Below are 14,276 nucleotides of genomic sequence, written 5' to 3'. Positions count from 1 at the left end.
TTAAGAGTAATCCACAAGTCCCAATGCCGGTCGCACGCTTCCCGCGCCGCTCGGTGTGATTTGGCTTCGTTTTTCGCTTCCCAGGTTATTGCCTGCAGCCTGACAGGCTGTGGGGTTTTTTTTGGTGTCAAATACACTGTTAAAGGGAGCTTGAAATGAAAAAAAAAAAGGGCACTGCAGCTATAGCGGCTGGATTTTTTTATGTATGTATTAAATAGAGCCGTATTTGTCTAGAAAATATGAGGAGTATGTCATCGTTTCATCTCTGAGAGTGAGTGCTGTAATATTCATGTTACACACTCAGTCTGGAGTTGGTTGAGCGGCAGCTAAAGCTCTCTGGAAGATATAAATCCAGACAGAATTAGCAGACCCAGAGACAATAAAGGCAATAAAGCGTTATGTGAGAAGGCGCTGAGAGCTCCAGAGAGCCAAAATTCAATCCCATCAAAAAGCAGGTTTAGTTTGGGGTTGTCAAAAGCAGTAGGTACTGCTGAAGACCCAACCCAGGAGTGCATCTCTAGGGGTCTTTATGCTTACACCGTGCTGGGCCAGCAACTCCCAGGAGTCAAATGGGAGATTTTCTTTCCTGTTTTCCAAGATGTGAAGGAATCCTGTCCCTTTCTGCAACCATTGCTGGCATGCTGGGCTCAGACACCAGCTCCCAGAGCTCACGACAGGGAGCAAATTCCCCCTCAGCAAATTTCCTGCCAGCTCCCTTTGGGGAGAGCCTGGATGTCTTTCCTCCCGCCACAAGCGTGGCCCTGGAGACATGGGGTGTCCGCCGGGACTGACACGAGGGGAAGGCGCAGGTCCCGCGGGCAGCAGCAGGTAACCCCAAATCCTGCCCTTGCAAGGGGCCAAGCGGGAAGCCAAGCACCAGCTGCCCAACATGTCCCGGCCACCAAAGCCAGGCACAGGCACTGGCAGGGGGCTGGGTGCCCTGCCCAGGGAGAACCACTCTTTTCTTCTGATTACCGGCGTTATTTGCTCACTGCAACTTTTCCTGCTTCACGAAGGGAGCTGGAAGTCTGGACACTGACTCGGGAAGGCAACGCTCGGTGACCCCAGCAGCCACTCTCCCTCTGTGGGCGAGAGCAACGATAACGTTTTGCTAGGAGATATTTTAAACCAGCAAAGAAACACCGGGTGATTTCATGGCAGGCTAAATTCAGTTGTAAGCTCTTAGTGTGGGGAGGATGCGTGGATGGTACACAGCCATAAAGAGGGCTCTTAGGAGTCGCTACTGCAAGTAGAAGCAATATTTGGAGATGAATCTGGAGCTGAGGCAGAAAAAAAGGAGATTTCTGCTTTCTGGCCATATCTTGCATCGAAACAGTGCTTGCCTAACACAAGTGGAATACTTTATTTTCATGCTTTGAATGCAGCTCCTGTGTGCTTGATAAAATGTACCCATAAAATTGCAAATAGAAGGCAATTTGACTACTGATGGCTAATGCATCATAACGGCTAAGGAAATGTGAGCATTTAAAAATACCCCATTTAAACGTTGGGCACTACCTCCTATACTTGCACTATAGCAGAATAAATAAACAATATGTGTGTATTATGTTAATATTGTCCAAAGCCAAAAGAATGAGTGCACAATGTGTTACTTGCTTTTTATGACTGATCCATTATGTCCAGAGACCAATGTGTGAATGAGAAAAGGGGGAAATCAACAGCTCTTTTCCTTTGAGAAATGGCTCCTTTTGTTTTACATCTCTTGGGTGAATTATTTTCCGTGATTGCATCTAGCAGCAGGAACCCCTTGCATTACTGAGGGTGATACAAGTCCCAGGGAAGCCGGTTGCAAAACTCTGTTGGTTTGCTGATGGCAGGTGTTGGTCTGGGGGCTACCCCGCGTTATGGGGGGGGAAGGCAGAGCAGGGCAGGGGGGACAGAGCCCACCCACAGTCAAACACCCCGTGTTTGGGCTCGCTGGACTGTACTTGTGCAGCAGCGTAACCTTAGTGTCGACACCTGCAAGAACCAAAGAGGAGGGCTGTGGGAGCAGGTGCTGCTGCCTAGGGTCTCCTTTTGTGCAAACTGGAGCAGTTTTGGGACTGCTCGAATGTCTGCAAATTGTTTGTGGCCCTCTTAGGGGGGTCCCAGCTCCGAGGACTCCTCGGCATGCATGGGACGCTGGCTGTGCCTCTCCTAGGCTGATTTCTTCTGTGGCAAGGACTCCAAGGAGCTCATTCCAGACCTCCAGTGCTGGAGGAGTGGGGACATCCAGCTCAGGGAAATCCACACCAGCAAACCCCTAATCTCTTTTAAATTGTCTGAGAGTGGGAGGAATAAAAGAGAGTGAAAATTACACCACCCCCCCAGCTTTTCCTGGGCAATCTCAGAATTTATTGAGACAACTCCTGTGGGATGCTACATCATGTCATCCAAGACTTGTGTATCGACTCTCTTTTCCTGCTGCTGCTGAGTGAAGAAATATGATAGCGGGAGGGATAATGAAGCAGACATGTTTTCTTCAAATCAAACCAATTCTGTCTTAAGATGGAATAAAAGGGTAAAGAACTTTCCCTTCGCGATATTTTTCTCAGTAATGTGTTTTGACAATTTAATTTAGAAGTCATAGAGTAGCGAAGACAAAGTCACCTGGTGGGTGGACATCGGAGAGTTCAGTTGCCTTTGTGATGAATTGGTGATAGTACAGAGATGACAAAACAACACAGGGGGACAAGAAGGAGGCTGGCAGCACTGTCGGCAACATGCACAGGATAAATTGAACACTACACTTCATCCAGGATCTTCAATAGTCCCAGGCATCCCGATATAATTTATGAATAGCAATTAGCATTTTATTATGGCTCGTGCTCGAGCTGCGTACCTATCGCTTGGGTTCAGGTTTTGCAAGAGTTGCAGAGCAAAGTTTTCCTAAGTTTAAAGTACCTGTTTATTTAAATTAAAGCAATAAATATGCTCAAGAGGTTGCTTTCGTGTTTTTAAGCTGCAGAGGTTGAGAGTGTGGATTTCTTGCGGAGGCTTCTCGGGGCGCTGGCTCACGTGGCTCTCCTCGCCTGGGCTCCGGCAGCACACGTGCGCGTCCTGCTTGTGTTTGACAGCCCGTCCCAGGCGTGCTGTGGGACCTGGGGCAGGATCACCAGCAAAGCAGCCAAGGGAAGCACCAGGATCTGTCTGTGCCCAACAGCCCCAGTATGGGATCTTGTCTGCGTTCATCACGGCCGAGCCGTCCCTCACCGTACTGCGGAGGAGCCCCTGCTCCCTCCTGGTCTCTGAGCTGTCTCCGTGTGTGGCTCCGAAGCCCCACAGGAGCCTCATCCTGATGCTTTGAGACTGATGGGTCCCAGATTTATTTCTCTTTTTCCAAGACATGGAAACTTCTGTCTCTTGCCCCTTAAACTTCCCCAGTCAGACGGTGGAGGAACCATCCCTTCTCCTGCTCCCCTCTCCATCCCAGCTGGAGAAGCAGCGCCCTTCTGCTTCCCCTTCCCTGCAAACAGAGGATCATCTTTAAAAAAAGAGCCTCTTAAGCTGGAAACTGGGAAAACTGGTGGGCAACATCCGTCGGGCTGTCATTGCCGGCACTGGTTCAGGACCCGCAGCACCCCAGGGCCGCGGGCGGGCAGGAGGGTGCCCAGCGGGGGCTGCCCCGCTCCCCCCTGCAGCACGCCAGGACCTCTCTGCCCCATCCAGCCTCGCCTGCAGCGGCTGCGGCTGATACCCCAGTGCGGAGACACGCAGATCTGTTGTACAATTTAGCTCCAGAATCACTCTGCAAGGCCCCTGACTGTGCTCCAAACGACTCTGTAGGTTGTTATAAATATACAAAGCTTTTTGTGGGGATATTCATGAAATTCTATCACCATTTACCCTGGCTGGTAATGGCCTTGTTTATGTATGGGCTCTATACCTGGCTTTGCAGCCTCTCCAAACACAATTCTATTACCGTGTTTAACTGCTCTATCAGTGTAGTACTTAGCACTCTCTGCTTTCCAGCACAGCTCCTTAATGGCCGGGGAAGGTATTAGGCACTGCAGTTTGTGAGTATTCAAAAGAAAGTTCAAATCTCACGATGTCTTTATTTTAAAATTCATGGAATTTCTAAGTACCAACTTCTAAGCCATGACCAAATAGTCATTTCTTTCTTAAACAGCCTTTTATTTTCCCCTCTTCCCCCCCCCCCCCGAGTTAACTTGCTCTCGCCAGCTTTGCGGGACCCGCAGCTCTCCGGATGCCAGTCCCTGCCTGTCCCACCGCGTGGGCCACCACCATCCTCCGGGTCCCCACCAGCTCTTTTCTCACTGGGAGCAGCCGCAGAGCTGGGGGGGGCATTGGTGGGAGGGGGTCACTTTGGGGGTTTGCAGGCGGCGTGGGGCAGGGACTCACCCGTGCCCTCCCCGAGGAACACTGAGGTGGGCAGCGGCCAGGGGAGCAGAGACAAGGGGGAAAAGAGATTTAGAAATCGGGGGGGGGGTATTTAAAAGGACATGGCAGTACCTGTGTGAGAAGGATGGCAGAATCAGGCCACTGGCCGTGCTGGGGGCAGCAGTGGTGGAAACCATCCTTCGAGTCCTTCCTTGTAATCAGCGTTTTGGGTTTTGGTACCGTATGGATCCAATTCACAGATTTCTTTCCTAAATGGAGAAGAAAAACCTTTCAACTTCATATTTAAAGTCCCACTTCCACACACACCGACGGACAACGATGAATACCCGTGTCCGCCCGCCGCTACCTCGTCCTTCAGGTGCCGTTTTACCCACGACCGTCACTGCTGCGTCTGGGTGGCAGGAGGCAGCCGGGATGATTTGCCTTCTCTTTCCAGCTGATCGAGAGTGTTTTCTAGTTTCCTCATATGTTTTGGCAGAATGTCACAATTTAATTGTTGGAAACAAGAGCAGGAAATATTAGCAGCACCGGCACAATAGGATTTTAATTTAGCTTCAGGATAGAAATGGGTCTCTAGCAGAGTGCCAGGCTCCAGGATTGCCTGCGAGTACGAGGAGCCTGGAGTTCGCCTAATAGTTTGCACAACTGGGGTAATTCTGTAGGGATGCGAGGGACTTAATTGGGCTCGTGCTTAAACATCCTCGTAATGTGAGGCACACTGCATGCTCCGAGCATTATTATTAAACAGCCCATTTCACTTTTTAATGATCATCTTGGATCACCATAACAGTGATCAGCAAATAATCTTGGACAAATAAACATCTGTCTTCAGTGTTTCCACAGCCGGGGCTGCCTCCCGGCTCCGAGCCCGGCTGGGGTGGGGGGATGGCCGTGCCCCCAGCCCCACGGGAGCCCCACGTGCCCCCCACTTTGCCCAGCGCCCTTCATCGGGCCGGGGGGCTCAGAGGTCGGGGTTAGTCCTCAGCACCACGTACCCCTTGGGACATCAATGTCTGCCCCAAACTCGGCCAGGCTGCACACGCAGGAGGCGTGTCGCTGCCTGCCTTGACATTGAGGTAAAATATGGGGCAGCACTAAATTATTCAGGTGGTGAGAGGGGCTCTCAGGATGGTGTGTTGCGCTTCTGCAGTGTAATTAATAGTCTTTAGATTAAATATGAAATCATTCCTAGTCATTAATAATTTAGCCGCAGCGTGGCGATCTTTAGAGAGCAGCAGCACTTCATATTCTTCTCAAGTATGTTGCCTGAAATGCTTTGGGGGAAGCCAGCTGCCCTTTCATCCATCTCAATTACAATTGCTGGCTGCTCGTTTCCTTCTTGAACATTGTTTTGCGAAGGTGTAAAACTCTTCCGCTCCCGCTTTTCCTAAGTCGGTGCTTAATAACATCAGTGTGTCCTGGAAACGAGGGGCCGGTGCTCTACATCAACAGCCATCTGCCGTAGAGCGGAGGTGCAGACCTCCAGCGCTTCCCAAGGTGTCCGTGCTCGAGCCCTGGCACGTGCCATAAGAATTTTGGGGTTGGATTTAGCTCAAATGCAGTTTCCACCATCCTCACTGTGGGATGGACCAGCCACGGGCCCTGAGAGGGGTCTAAGCGTGCCGCCGGTCCTTGCCAACATTGCCGAGGGAGGTGGAAGGATGGAGAAGAGCTTCCCGTGGCCGAAGTGCCTGCACTGCCGCCCTGCCATGGCTTTTGCTGTGGTGCCGGTGACCTCGGCCACGGCCGACCCACCAGCACCAGTCCCAGCTCCACGGCACAACAATCTGGTCCTTATAATTTCCAGAAAACGGGAGCTGACCCACCTCTCCTCCGTTTCTTCCAGCCCCCAGGCCCCACCGCCGTGCTTTTTATGGGCAGGATGGAGATGACGGTTTTTGCTAATGCTGACAACTACCATAATTTAGCTTTACGCCAGCACTAAAACTGGAGAAAAAAATTCATGTCCTGGGACATCTGTGACACAGTTGCGGCTGACGGCGGATTTATGTGCAGCCCCAGCAGCTCCCAGCAAGGAAAGCACCCTGGTGCATATGGAGAGGTGTAACAGCTCCACTCCTCTGCCTCCGAACCAGCACCAATCCTGTGGGTGAAACACATGAAATCAGCCATCCCGCGGCAGTTCCCGGTGCAGACCCTTCCCCCCGGGGACAAAGCCCTGCTTTGCCTTAGCCCAGCACAAACAATGGGAACAAGGGAGGGGGAAAAAGCCCCATCCGCATCCTTCTGCGATGCTGGTGGGCTCCCACCAGTGTGCTGGACCAGGCGGGCATGCAGGGCCCCGCTGCGCCGGTGCAGGGGTGCGAGGATGCCCTGGAGAGAGCAGGGATGTTCAAAAGCAGGAAAAAAAAGCAGCCATCTGGGCAGAAGCACCGCTAAATCCCCCCGCAGCTGGGCTCCTGCTCCCTGCCATGCGATCACAGCTCGGCTGCAAAAGGCCACCCATAGCAGGAGGGACATTTTGGAGCCCTGGGGTGCTGGGCTGGGGCTGTGCCAGCTGCCGGCAGTGGCCCCGGAGGGAACCCGCCTTCCACCGAGCTCCGTAATTCCTGTTTCCAAACAGCAAACAAATGTTAGACAGCTGCTGCAGTAAAATTTGAAATCAAAGCCAAGTCCCCCAGGGGTGCCAGCAGTGGCTGGGCGAGGAGGGGAGAAGGGACAGGATGAGGCCAACCCTGGTACGGGGCAGGGGAATGCAGCCCTGGGTTTGGTGGGGTGAAGGCAGCGGCTCCGGGGGTCCTGGTGAGTCCTATGGCCCCGGCAAACACAGGCACTAAATGTCACATCTCCCAAGGAGCCCTAAATAACTGCACGGCTGCTGTAACCTTTATAGAGCCCTCCTGATTCACGCGTTAGCTGTTACAATAGGATAAACTTGTTTGCACACCTGGCTGTGTTTTAAATAGGTTTAATTCCTTCGTGCCTCTCCGCAGCTTCCTCCGATGACTAAATGACTTGTCAGCTGTCAACGGCTGAACGCTGCCGGCTTCGACTTGCCCCCGCACCGGTCCCCCGCCCCCCCCGGCAGCATCCCCTGGGATGGTTTGGAGCTGCTTGGGCATGAAGGAGCTTGGCCAAAAGTACGGTGCTGGCCCCAAAATGCTGCTTTCCGTGGGGTGGGAGGATGTAGGGTGATGGGGATGAAGGGGCAGTGAGAGGCCAGAGACACCTTAGGGGGTCAAACAGCCTCCAGTGGAGCCCCACGGTATCGGGCACCCTCCCGGGAGGGGCTGGCCCCCAAATCCTCCATTGGTCCCTCTGCCGAATAACGGGATCCCCGCATCCTACGGGGAGAGCGGTCGGGGTGATGGGTGAAGGCGCCGATCTGGTGCTGGCAAGGAGGGAACGATGCTGGGGCTGGATCCATCCCCAAATCACCCCAAAGGTGCTGGTGGCGGCAGCGGGGGGGCTGGGGGAGCCAGGGCTGGTGAGACCCTGGGCATCCTCCCCACCGGGGCTGGAGGGTGGTACCCGAGCAGTGATTCCTAATTAAATTGGACACAAACCCAGGCAGGGATTACAGAGCGGATTCCCGAGACCTGTTTCATTTTGGGGACCAAGTTAGTGCTAGCCCTTCTGCACGGTGCAGCGGGATATAAAAACAGGACCATAAGGGAGCATAGTAATGAATATGGAAACCTTCTTTTCTGGTATTGCGCACTCATAAATGAATCCACTTTATAGAGCCATAGCAGAGAGGAAATGACTATTCGGAGCCTGATTTATCTGCTCAAATGCTTTGTAGTACTTCAGATTAATAAAAATATTTAATAAAGAATCAAGATGGTTTATCTGTAATGCAAAGAGAATCACATCCCCTGTATTTTTATTACTGAAAAATTGGAAGTGGGAAGAAATAATGATATAAGCTACTGTATAAATGACAAAAATACCCATTCTAGTTATATGCATTGCTGTACAATCTTTTTCTATCCTATAAACATAATATATTCTTATGCCTATTTCAACTGATTCAGTAGTCATATGCTGCATTGTGCAGTTTAATACCATCCCGTCCTCAACAGCTCTGGCAAGTGATTAAATAAGAAATAAATTTTGCTGTCATTGCATTTAAAATCAAATCAAGGATCATTTGTTACCCCAAACGAACCAGTTATCCTTCTCTGCTCATAAGTAGGCTGCTGTTTGCTGAAGCATTTAGAAATGTATATATAGTAAACTCTTTGCATAATGGCTTGTACTGTAATATGATCTTTATGAGCCTGCCGCTCCGGAGACACTCGGAAGAACCAATAAACAGTACATTGCTTTTTTAATTTAAAGTTATAGGTATGAGACATTTCATATTCTCCTTATATTCATCTGAGCCTCGTTGGCCATGCCGCAGAGCTGGGCCCAAAACTTCTCATCCCGGCAGTGCCCCCCAGACCCGGGACGGCCACGGCGCCGCCGCGCATCACCGCGATAACCCCCGGCGCCGGCGGGTACCGGCCGTGCCTGCGCAGCCCTGCCCAACCTCTTGAGCATCGGGGGTCCCCGGCACCATATTTCTTGCCTCCGGGAAGAAATACGGCAGCGCCGAACCCCAACCAGCCACCCGGGAACGCACCCAGGAGGGAGAGACAAACCGTCCCATTTGCCAAGTACATTAAATTTAATGTCACCGCCTCGTTAATGGCCCCTCACGTTATAATGTGTAATATAAACTTACAAATTAATTGCGATACCTTCTAAAGCTTCTTTAACTGCTGCTGAAATGAAACCTTGTTAATAACCATAATTTTAAAGTCCATTCTTGTTAGAAGATTGCGTCTGACCAAACTTCTTTTGTTGGCACATTATTTTAATTTCTCTCCTCCCCCCGAGAGTTGCCATTTTTCGACCACCTACACGCCGTCATGGGGATTTACCGGCGAGCAGCTGCTATTTCTTATGGGCTTCCTCTCTGATGGATGAGCCTACAAAACTTTGATGAACAATCTGCCTTGTGCTCCAGGTGTGTGAAAAAGCCCATGATGGGAACCTTTTTTCTTAGAAAGAAAAAAATAAAAGAATTTTCATTAAAAAAATGACCATTGTAAGGAAAAGGAGGTTGCCCGGGCTATCCCATGCAGCGTCGGGCATCGCCGCTGGCTCCCAGCCCCTCGCCATCAGCCCTGCGCCCGCCATGAACCCCACCAAATCCAGTGGGTAAATTACTTGTTGCAAATTATTTGCTGCAAATTATTTGCTCAGCTTTAATTATCAAGTTTTGGCACCCATTAGTTAAGCCAGTTAATTTTATTACAGAGAAAACAACAAATCACAAGGCTGACAATAATGAGGATGAACAGGCATTTAATTATCCTTGTTCTAGACAGAACAATTATTAATTTTAAATTGCAAAAACTCATTTGAAAAGTTTGGAGTCTGGAGAATTATCGCGGGGAGCGTAATATTGCTGCGGGAGATCTACGGTCAGCTGTTTCATTAATACCAGTAAAACAAGCAAATCAATTCCTTCACCAGCCTCTTCCTCCCCATTGTAAAATGTAGGAATAAAAGTAATAAACTTTGGTGCTGGGGTTCTTTCTTTGTTAAAAGAGGTCTGGTGGCCCCAGAACAGGGCTGGTCTAGAGTCTGTCTCCCAGCCACCGTGCTTGTGTCGGACTCGGAGACGTGCGCAACCCCTGTCTGCAACGGCATTTTACCCAAAATCAGGGAAAGGGTCCCCCCTGGCAGGGCAACCACCGGGCGGCTGGGTGATCCAGCCTCAACAGGCACCCATGGGTGCCCTTCAGGGTGAGCACCAACCCCCAGCTGCAGAAATCGCTGCTCACCCTGAGCACGATGTCCCCAGGTGAGGATGAGGAAGGTGCGATGTCCCTAGGTACGCTGTCCCCAGGTGAGGATGAGGAAGGTGCGATGTCCCTAGGTACGATGTCCCCAGGTGGGGATGAGGAAGGTGCGACGTACCCAGACGGGACGGGAGCAGAGGGACGGCACTTGCGCTCACCAGGGCACAGCACGGAGGATCCCCATGACTTTGGGACAATGCAGTTCCCTTCCCTCCGGTCCTGCCCTGAGCAGCTCAGCATTGAGGCAACCTACAGGCAAAAGGAAAAACAAACAAACAAACAAAACCCAACAAAAAAGAAGTTGGGAAAAAGAATCTGAAGCTTGAAGAAACAAATGAAATCTCATCATTTATCCCCAGTGGTCAGTGGCACAGATAACATTTTTCAAAGTGTAATTGCAGTCAATTGTACTTTCCCCCCAGTGCCCGTCAGCTCATCTTAGCTGGTGTGATAAATGTTAGCTTTTAAGCAAGAATGGATTGATTATTAATAGCTTAGATACCAGTTACAGGAACTGCAATAAAACTAGATTTTAATTTCCCTCTCTATTAAGGAATCTCATGTTTCATTCAACCTAGAGAGAAAATAGGGGGTTTTGCGAAGATATTAGATTTACTGCTACTATAAGAGATCATTGATGCACCGAACTCTGGGTTATATTTGACCAGTTTTTCAACAAAAGGCAACCTGGTGGGTCGCCGAGTCTGCCCTGCGCCTGGCTCGGCCCTCCCTGGTGGAAAGGGGCTGGGAGGGGATGCTCTGACCAGTGTTAAGGCATTACCTTTAAAAAACTCTGATGCTTCAGGTGAGCAGCCCTCTCCTGTGCCGGGAGAGCTCGCTGCTGGGGTGGGAGGACGCAGCACCCCGGGGTGCCCCGTGTCCATCTCCTCTCCCCATCCCGGCTAGCGCTCAGGACCCCGAAACTCCCTGGCACCGGCGAGCAGAGGGGTTTTGCAGCTCCAGTGTCTTCGATGGCAGCAGAGCCCGGCGCCAGCTCCTGATCCGCTCTAACCTCCCTCCCGTGCGCTCCTGCTCACCATTAAAACAAAAATCCCTGCAGAAAATCACTTAATCAGGGTAGGGATGTTTCGGCTGTGATTTGTGTCTAAATCAGGAGAAAAAGCATAAAAGCTGCCTTGACTGAAGAACATAGTTGTGCATTTTAATCTCTTATAACTTACTTTTATGATGTAATTCTGAATTATGTTATTGCATTTGTATTTAGAGAGCACACCAGATGGTGCATGCAGTAACACTTTAAATTAGGGTTTCCCAAATACACATTAAATTTAGATTTAATAAGACAGTTATCACATGGGAATTAAATACCAATTGATTATTTATAAAATATCACAGCTCAGCAAAGTGTGCACCGCAGATGACGCAGGGGAAACGCACCTTTCGGGAGTGACTGGGGGTCCTGCCCCAGCTCTTGGGGGCACCGATGGCCACTGGTCTCCCTGGCTCCTTGCCACCTTGTCGGCCTCCTTGGCACCTTTTTCGGCAGCAGAGGATGGACACGAAGGGAGGGACACTGCCATCCTCCCCCCAGCCAGGCCAGCACCTCAGCGTGCTGCCTATCCCAAGTGGCACCCAAATTGGAGCAGTGACTCCCAGTCCGGCAGCTGGAGGGGGACCGCGGCTCGGCTGATGGCTGTTTCAGACCAGCATCACCTCCGGGTACAGAAAATCATGCCCTCGAAGGCACCTCCAGCCACATAAATCTGTGCACGTCCCCTTCGGCCGTGCACGTCCAGCCATGCCGGTCGCCCGCGGCCCCGCACCTACACCGAGCTGTGCACATCGCTTTTGGGCAGGGAGGTGCCGCTGGCAGACCCCAACGGGCTCGTCCCCTGCGGAGGGTGCCGGTGGCAGGGGGGGGTCCCCAGGGACGTGGGGCAGCTCTGCCCGGGGGTGCTCCGGTGCAGGGAGCCAGCCCCGTCTCCGTGCCGGGCAGCAATCACAGCTCAGTCACTGCCCGAGTGGCTCCATTCCGTGAAAACAGTTAAGATCCTTTGCTGCCACTGATTTATTTTTTTTTATTATTATTATTATTCAGAACTGCAATATGCTGCTCATATACTCTGGGTAATTTACTTTTCTAATCAAATTGATTTCCATTCAAATGAATTCTCTTGTCCGTCTCTATTCCAGTAATGTTATTTTAAGCATAAGCTGTGTCTTGGTACAAATGTATAATCAAACGGGTAGATGCAGAGGGCATTGTGGTACTTTATGGTGAATCAAATAGAAGTGAAATTATAGAAGCTTTTAGGCGCAATAATTTATGTATTGTAACTTCTGGTTGGGCCCAGCAAGTGAGATTACATACCCCTCCTGGATTTATCTGTCGTCTTGGTTTGTGGCTCAGCATTTCTTTCCTTTTTTTTTTTTCTTTTTGTCCTTGCGTTGAATTAGACTGATCTAATTCCTCTCCCCAGAGGGAGCAGAGGCCCAGGGGTCGAGGGCTGGGTGAGGGCTGCCGGCCCCGTGGGACCCTGCCCGAACCCAGCAAGGACTGGACCCCACCACCGAGGATTTGGGGTACCACCCCGCTGTCGTTGCCCCCATCCCAGCCCCAGCGCAGACAGCATCCCCTGGGGCCAAAAATCAAGTGCCTGCCTCACTTAGCCATCCTCCTGCAACACATCCCTCCGTTAGCTGCTCGGGGAGTGGCCACACGTTAATTATCTGCACGCCGGTGGCAGCTTTCCTGCAGGAACATGTTAATTGCTGCCGTGCCACCGCCACCATCGCTGGCTGTCACCATCCTGGTGCGACCCTGAGGATGAGGCCAGCCGCCACGCTTGCACTCCGACCCATCCCTGCCACCTCACACCACTCCTTCACCAAACCTGGGGCATAATCATTACTATTTTTATTATTACTCTCAAGCTATCCTACAATAACACTCCAAAGACCCTGCCTGCAGCCCTGCTTGCTGGGGCTGATTTATGTGCCAGTGGCAATCTTAATTCAGCGCCGGTGCACCCAAGTCAGCGCCGCAGAGCAAGGCGGGCACGGCGGCGTGCGTCAGGAATGATGCAGTTCCTACCCTTCACCCTTTATTTGTATTTTCTGTCCTGCACGATATATATCAGCCATCGCCAGCGCTGGAGTGCCGCTCCACAGTCTATTATAAAATGGCTTGGTGCAAAAGATGCATATAAATAAGAGAAGCCATGAAGTGTTCCTCAGCCGCTGGTGCAGGGAGCGCTCGTGGCCGTGATTTATAGCATCTGCTCGATGGGCCTCCCTGACATAAATCTCACACTTCATTCACATGTACGGAGTTAGGGAGAGGGAGCGGCGGCACCCCCAGCACCCGTGGGCGCACACCCTCTCTGCTCTTCCCCCCCGCCAGCAATCTCAGGGAAGGGGAGGCGAGCCGGGATGGATCCAGCTGTACCTGGTGTCTCGGCTCTGGCCAGGTGCAGCTCTTGCTCTCTCCTCTTTCCCACAGGGTCGAGAGCAGGGAAAGTGCCAGGCTCACATGGGAGCTCAGTGCTGGTGGAGCAGCGTGGTGCTGGGACACCGCAGCTCCCGGTGTCCGCTGGCTGCCTGCCGGCATCTCCCAGCTGCAAAGGCAAGGACCAATGCCTTCTGCAATGGCCAACGTCATCTGCAATGGCCAACGTCGTCTGCAATGACTAACACCGTCTGCAATGGCCAACGCCATCTGCAATGGCCAACACCATCTGCAATGGCCAACACCATCCGCAATGACCAACACCGTCTGCAATGGCCAATGCGATCTGCAATGACCAACGCTGTCTGCAATGGCCAACACCATCTGCAATGACCAATGCCGTCTGCAATGGTCAACACCATCTGCAATGACCAACACTGTCTGCAATGACCAACACCGCCTGCAATGGCCAACACAGTCTGCAATGGCCAACACCATCTGCAATGGCCAACGCCGTCTGCAATAGCCAATGCCATCTGCCACGACCAACACCGCCTGCAATGGGCAATGCCTTTTGCACCAGCCAACATGGGTATGTCTGCCTGGGGCCATACTGTTCCCTGGCCCTCCTGCACGTGGTTCCGGGCAGCTGTCTTCCAGAGCCTCCTGCTTTCCCTTATCTACAG

The 14,276-nt window shown here is 51.6% G+C and overlaps 1 long non-coding RNA gene across 1 annotated transcript; it reads right to left on the bottom strand.

Moving 5' to 3' along the window:
- Positions 1–8,192: 8,192 nt before the first annotated feature.
- Positions 8,193–12,316, bottom strand: LOC138682059 (uncharacterized). Its single transcript, XR_011322268.1, has 2 exons — positions 10,164–12,316; positions 8,193–9,374 (listed from the first exon to the last, which is right to left on the bottom strand). It is a non-coding gene; the product is annotated as an uncharacterized lncRNA (long non-coding RNA).
- Positions 12,317–14,276: the final 1,960 nt, after the last annotated feature.

Source organism: Haliaeetus albicilla, chromosome 26, assembly GCF_947461875.1.
Source record: "Haliaeetus albicilla chromosome 26, bHalAlb1.1, whole genome shotgun sequence".
NCBI classification, from domain to species: Eukaryota; Metazoa; Chordata; class Aves; order Accipitriformes; family Accipitridae; genus Haliaeetus; species Haliaeetus albicilla.
This window is presented reverse-complemented; position numbering and strand designations above follow the sequence as displayed.